This window comes from Sarcophilus harrisii, chromosome 4, assembly GCF_902635505.1.
Source record: "Sarcophilus harrisii chromosome 4, mSarHar1.11, whole genome shotgun sequence".
Taxonomy (NCBI): Eukaryota; Metazoa; Chordata; class Mammalia; order Dasyuromorphia; family Dasyuridae; genus Sarcophilus; species Sarcophilus harrisii.
In genome coordinates, this window is record NC_045429.1 from 163230044 (window position 1) to 163236953 (window position 6910).

The following is a 6910-nucleotide window of genomic DNA, read 5'->3' on the forward strand; positions in this document are numbered from 1 at the left end:
TAGTTGTTGATATAGTCAATTAAGCTAATAGTTTTCCTAATATTGAACCAATCTTGCATTCCTCGTATAAATCCTATTTGATCATGGTGTATTCTCTTGGTGTTAACTTGCTGTAATTTCTTTGCTGATATTTTATTTAACATTTTTGTATCAATATTCAGTAGGAATTTTGTCCCTCTATTTTTGTCCACCTGCATTTTTGATTTCCTTCACAGGCTAATAGTACACTATTTCAAACTCTGATTCTTTTTGTACAGCAAAATAACTGTTAAGACATATGTGCTTAACATAACCATACTTAACATGTATTGATCATCCTGCCATTGGCGGGGAGGGGATGGTTGGAAGGAGAGGAAAAATTGGAAGAAAAGGTTTGGCAATTGTCAGTGCTGTAAAATTACCTATGCATATAACTTGTAAATAAAAAGCTATAATAAAAAAAGTTTTTGAAAAAAATATTCGGTAGAGAAATTAGTCTATAATTTTCTTTCTCTGTTTTGACACCACCTGGTTTAGGTATCAGTACCATATCTGTGTCATAAAAAGAATTTGATAGAACTACTTCTTTCCCTATTTTTCCAAATAGTTTGCATAGTATTAGAATTAATTGTTCTTTAAATGTTTGGTAGAATTCATTTGTAAATCTATCTGGCCCTGGAGATTTTTTTTAGGAAGTTGATTAATAACTTGTTCAATTCTTTTTTCTAAGATGGGACTACTTAAATAATTTATTTCTTCCTCTGTTAATCTAGGCAATCTATATATTTGTAAGTATTGAGCCATTTCACTTAGATTATCAGATTTATTGGTATACAGTTGGGCAAAATAGTTACTAATTATTGCTCTAATTTCCTCTTCATTGGTGGAAAATTCACCTTTTTGATTTTTGATACTTACAATTTGATTTTCTTTTTTTATTATACTAATTAAATTAACTAAAGGCTTATCTATTTTTTTTTCACAAAACTATTTCTTAATTTTGTTTATTAGTTCAGTAGTTTTCTTACTTTCAATTTTATTGATCTCCCTTTTGATTTTCAGAATTTCAAATTTGTCATTTAATTAGGGGACTTTAATTTGTTCTTTTTCTAGCTTTTTTTTTTAGTAGCTTGCCCAATTCATTGATCTTTTCTTTCTCTGTTTTATCCCAGTAAGCATCTAGAGATATAAAAGTTTCCCTAAGAAATGCTTTTGCTGCATCCCATAAACTTTGGTATGTTGTCTCTTTGTCATTCTCCGGATAAAATTCTCAATTGTTTTTATAATTTATTGATTCACGCAATCAGTTTTTTTTTTTTTTTTTTGGGGGGGGGAGGTTATTAGATTATTTAATTTCCAATTAAATTTTGGTCTATTTTTCACTGGCCCTTTATTACATGTAATTTTTATCGTATCATGATCTGAAAAAAGATATATTTACTATTTCTGCCTTTCTGCATTTGATTTTGAGGTTTCTACACCCTAATATAGGCCAATTTTTGTGTATATGCCATGTGTTAGTGAGAAAAAGGTATATTCCTTTTTATCACCATTAAATTTCTTCAAAGGTCTATCACACCTAACTTTTCTAAAATTCTATTTACCTCAACTTCCTTATGATTTGTTTTTTGATTTGATTTATCTAGTTCTGATAGAGCAAGGTTGAAATCTCCCAGTTGTACAGTTTTGCTTTCTATTTCTGCTTGCAACTCTCTTAATTCCTAAGGAATTTGGATGCTATCCCACTTGGTGCACATATGTTTAGTATCGATATTACTTTATTATCAATGGTAACCTTTACTAGATGTGGTTTCCTTCTTTATCTCTTTTAATTAGATCTATTTTTGCTTTTGTTTGATCTAAGATCAGGATTGCTATCCCTTTTTTTTACTTCAGCTGAAGCATTATAGATTCTGCTCCAGCCCTTTACTTTTACTCTGAATGTATCACTTTACTTGAAATGTGTTTCTTTTCAACAATATGTTGCAGGATTCTGGCTTTTAATCCAATCTGCTATTTGCTTCCAATTTATGGGAGAATGCATCTCATTCATATTCACAGTTAAAATTATTAATTCTACATTTCCCATTATACTTTTCTCTTTTTTTCCCCCTTTTCCCTTCTTCTCAGTTTTGCTTCTGACCATCCTCTCCCTCAATCTGCCTTCCCCTTTTACACTTTTTTTTTTCTTTCTTATCACTTTCCCCTTCTACTTCTGTTCTCCCTTCTATTACTTTCCATTTTGACTTTCTCATCCTACTTCCCTAAAGGCTTCCTTTATCAAATTAAATATGTATGGCATTCTCTTTTTGAGCCAAATATGAAGAGTTCACACAATGCTCATCTCCCTCCCTTCTTTCCCTCAGGTGTAAGAGGGTTTTGCTTGTTTTTTGCCTCTTCATATGATATAATTTATCTCATTTTACCTTGCTCTTCCTCTTCTTCCAGTACAATGCCTTTTCCATTCTTTGTTTCTTTTTCTTTTTTTTTTTTTTAATAGCTTTTTATTTACAAGTTATATGCATGGGTAATTTTACAGCATTGACAATTGCCAACCTTTTGTTCCAATTTTTCCCCTAATTCCCCTCACCCCCTCCTAGGGATGGCAGGATGATCAATACACGTTAAATATATTAAAGTATAAATTAAATACAAAATAAGTATACATGTCCAAACCATTATTTTGCTGTACAAAAAGAATCGGACTCTGAAATATTGTACTATTAGCCTCTGAAGGAAATCAAAAAATGCAGGTGGACAAAAATATAGAGATTGGGAATTCAATGTAATGGTCCTTAGTCATCTCCAAGAGTTCTTTTGCTAGATATGGCTGGTTCAGTTCATTACTGCTCCATTAGAACTGATTTGGTTTATCTCATTGCTGAGGATGGCCAGGTCCATCAGAATTGATCATCATATAGTATTGTTGTTGAAGTATATAATGATCTCCTGGTCCTGCTCATTTCACTCAGAATCAGTTCATGTAAGTCTCTCCAGGCCTTTCTGAAATCATCCTGTTGGTCATTTCTTACTGAACAATAATATTCCATAATATTCATATACCACAATTTATTCAGCCATTCTCCAATTGATGGGCATCTACTCAGTTTCCAATTTCTGGCCACTACAAAAAGGGCTGCCACAAACATTCTTGCACATACAGGTCCCTTTCCCTTCTTTAAAATCTCTTTGGGATATAAGCCCAGTAGTAACACTGCTGGATCAAAGGGTATCCACAGTTTGATAACTTTTTGAGCATAGTTCCAAATTGCTCTCTAGAATGTGTTAGAATCCTTACAAGCTGTTAAGTCATTAGAATTAATAGAGACAATAATTATCTAATTTAGCATGGTTCAGTGTGATTGATCTGATCTTACAAGGAGATGTTATGGGCCAGAACTTGAAACAAGGTACTAAATAGAATTGATAATGGAGAAGAGTGAGAGGACAGGCTGAGAGAATAAAATCCAAAACCCCATGTCCAAAATGCCACAAGGGCTTTCACTGGGCCTCAGAATGCAGATTGACCCAAAGAAATGAGAGGCAGGGCCCAGCTCCTAGATATCATACAAAAGACTGATGGGGCATGATAACAGCTGAGATTATACCCAGAGAGTCTTTAGAAGGTCAGGACTCTGATGTGATCAATCAGCCTAAAAGTAATCACATGCCACAAAGAGATTACATGATCAACCAATACAAAAGCAATGAGATAGCATCAAGGAATTACAGTTGGGGAGAATACAGGCCTTTTATCCCAACAGGGCAGTGTCTAGTGCAAACAGCTCTAATGTAATTACCAGATGATGAGGAGAAATCCCCAAAAAGTGGTAAATAGAAGAGAATTAGATGGGTTAACTGCCTGGAAGTTTGCTTGTATTTCTACAGGTGGAGAAGGAATCAGATGGGTACCAACGAGCCATATTCACCTTGTCCACCAGAGAGAAACAGAAAAAGAGAAAAACCTCAAAACAAAGGAGAAGATTTAAGAAACATCTGGCACTGAAAGAGCATGACTGACAATGAGACCGTTGAAAGAGCTTTAAATCTTCAGGAATCATTAGATTCCTTGAGATGAAAAATTGTTGATGAGACTATTGCAGTACTTCAAAGCTTACAGGAACTATTGAATCCCTGGCATATGAACTAATGGACAATGGATTCCTTTTGGACTATTTCTAGGACTTTATGGACATGTATAAATTCTCATGTTGATTCATGTTATTTGTTTCATCACTACTAGCCTGTGTTATATTGCCATGTGCTTATGTAATTTATGTAAAAATGTGTAATACCTCCCATATTGATGGATTTATGTATGCCTGTTTCAAGTGAGCCCCTTCAGAAACCCACTACTATAATCTGATTTCCCATTTCCTTTGGTGTTTTCATCTCCCTTACTGAGATGTCAGGGAGGGTGTGACCACCTTCTTTTTATGGTGTTTTCACTTCTTTTTTGAGTAGTCAGGGAAGGTGTGATCACCTTCTTTTTGGGGTTCTCACCTCCTTGAGAAGTCAGGGAGGTCATGACCACCTATGTTCTAAATCAAAAGAAAGGGGGAGATGTTAGAATCCTTATAAGCTGTTAAGTCATTAGAATTGATAGAGACAATAATTATTTAATTTAGCATGGCTCAGTATGATTGATATGATCTTACAAGGAGAAGTTATGGGCCAGAACTTGAAACAAGGTACTAAGTGAAACTGACAGAAATAATGCTTGTGTTCACACCTTTAGAGAGCTCATATAAACAAGAAGCTCTCAGGGCCAGAGAGCACTCGGGACAGACACAGAGGCACTCTGGGAAGACACAGGAGGACTCTGGGAGGAAGCCCATAAGCACACTCTCGGAGGTGGAGTCAGATTCATTCATTTCATCTCACACAGCTGTGGTGTCTGGGCTCCTGCACTTCCCCCACTGAGACCAAGGCTGGTTTGAAAGGCTCTCCAGAAAGCTGCCCAGCCCCAGGCAAGCAGATAAGAGATTCATTCCATCTTCCACCTTTGTGCTGGCTGGAGGCTGAAGAAAGCAGAGCCAGAAGCAAAGGACAAAGTTGCAAGAGCTCTTAGAACCAAAGAGAGAGAGGCCTCTAAGAAAGTTAACTGGGCTTGGAAAGAGATAAGAAATAAGCATTTGCATTTTATCAGCTGGCTGCATTTGGAGTAATTATTACTTTTAACTGAAAGGAAGGCTGCCTCCAGAAAACCTCCCAAGAAACTTGCTCACAGAGAACCATTATATTATTTTAAAAGAAGAACACCACAAGAATGGTTGGATGTTTTCACAATTCCACCCCACATCCTCTCCAACACTCCGCATTATCTTTCCCTGTCATTCTAGCCAGTCTGACAGGTGTGTAGTGGTGTAATGTCAAAAGAAACTGAGCAAGACAGAGATTAGAGACCAATTCAATAGTTTATTAAATGGAAAGAAATACTGGGATCCATTGGTCCCAGGGCTAGACGAGACTATCATCTCAAAGAGTCTAGCCCAGAGTATGGGGACAGCAAGCCTTTTATGGAATAATAAGAACAATGACATAATGCAGAGACCTAGGTGGGGATAGCCTCATAGATGGAGGTTACTAATATTCTAATGAAATTAAGGAATGCCTATAACACCTTTATCTTCAACCATTAAGAGGGGACAATCATAACCTTAAGGCAGAATACGAAATAGGACAAATGGAGGAACTGGTCACCCCATTAAAAGTGACCTTTGGCTTTACAGTGGTATCTCAGAGTTGTCTTAATTTGCATTTCTCTGATTAATAATGATTTGGAGCATCTTTTCATATGGATAGAAATATTTTCAATTTCTTCGTCTGACTTAGTTTCTTTTTTATATCATTACAGTAAAGTCAAATTATACCTATATGCTCTAAGTATACCCCTACCAAAAATATAGTTCTCAAGAGTTAAACATATCATCTTTAAAAAACCTAGGTCTTTTTCTTCCCTTTTTACCTTTCTATATTTATCTTGATTTTTGCATTTGAAGATCAATTCTGTTAGCTCTGGTCTTTTCATCAAAAATAAATGAAAATCCCCTCTTTCATTGAATGTCCATATTTTTCACTGAAAGATAATGCTTAATTTTGCTGGACAGTTGATTCTTGGTTGCAATCCAAGCTCCTGTACCCTCTAGAATATCATATCCCAGCCCCTGCAATCTCTTTAAGTAGAAACTACTAAATTCAGGATAATACTGGTTGTGTCTCCACAATATTTAAATTGTTTCTTTCTGGCTGCTTGCAGTATTTTCTGCTTGATCTTTCCTGACCTTTTAAAGCAAACAGAATTCTAATTATCTTCTTTATCTAAAATAAATAAAACAAATTTTAAGAAAAAGAACCATTATCTATTTGACCTCAGGCATATGCTAGCCTAAGAAAGGGCTCACCTTCTCCCTTTACAGAATTATTTTTCATCTCTCACCAGAATACCATAAGTAAGGAGTTAACAGAAATAAAAAAGAGGAGAAATCAAATCAAGAAATAGAGTGTAGATCAAATAACACCCTTTAGACATACCTCTAGTTCCAGCTAAACAGTCATTACCAATCAACTGCAATTACAAATGAGAACTATTTATTTATTGCATACATTGGCTTCATTGTATTTCCAAGAATTTCAATTGCATCATCACAGCTCTCTTGGATGTAAGGTCCCAAGCTTCATCACATGGAGAATCATTTCAGTGGTTCTTTGAGTAATTTTTTTTGTTTTGATATTTTTATTTTCCCCAGTTACATATGAAGCAGGTTTGTTTTTTTTAAAGTTTTAAAAATTTTGAGTTCCTGATTCTTCCTATTATCCTCACAAGCCCCACTGAGAGAAGCCCATGTGAAGATGGTGCAAAACATTTCTGTAAAAGTCATGTTACAAAAGAATATATACATCTCTCCCCCACCTCAGGCAGTTCTCAAGG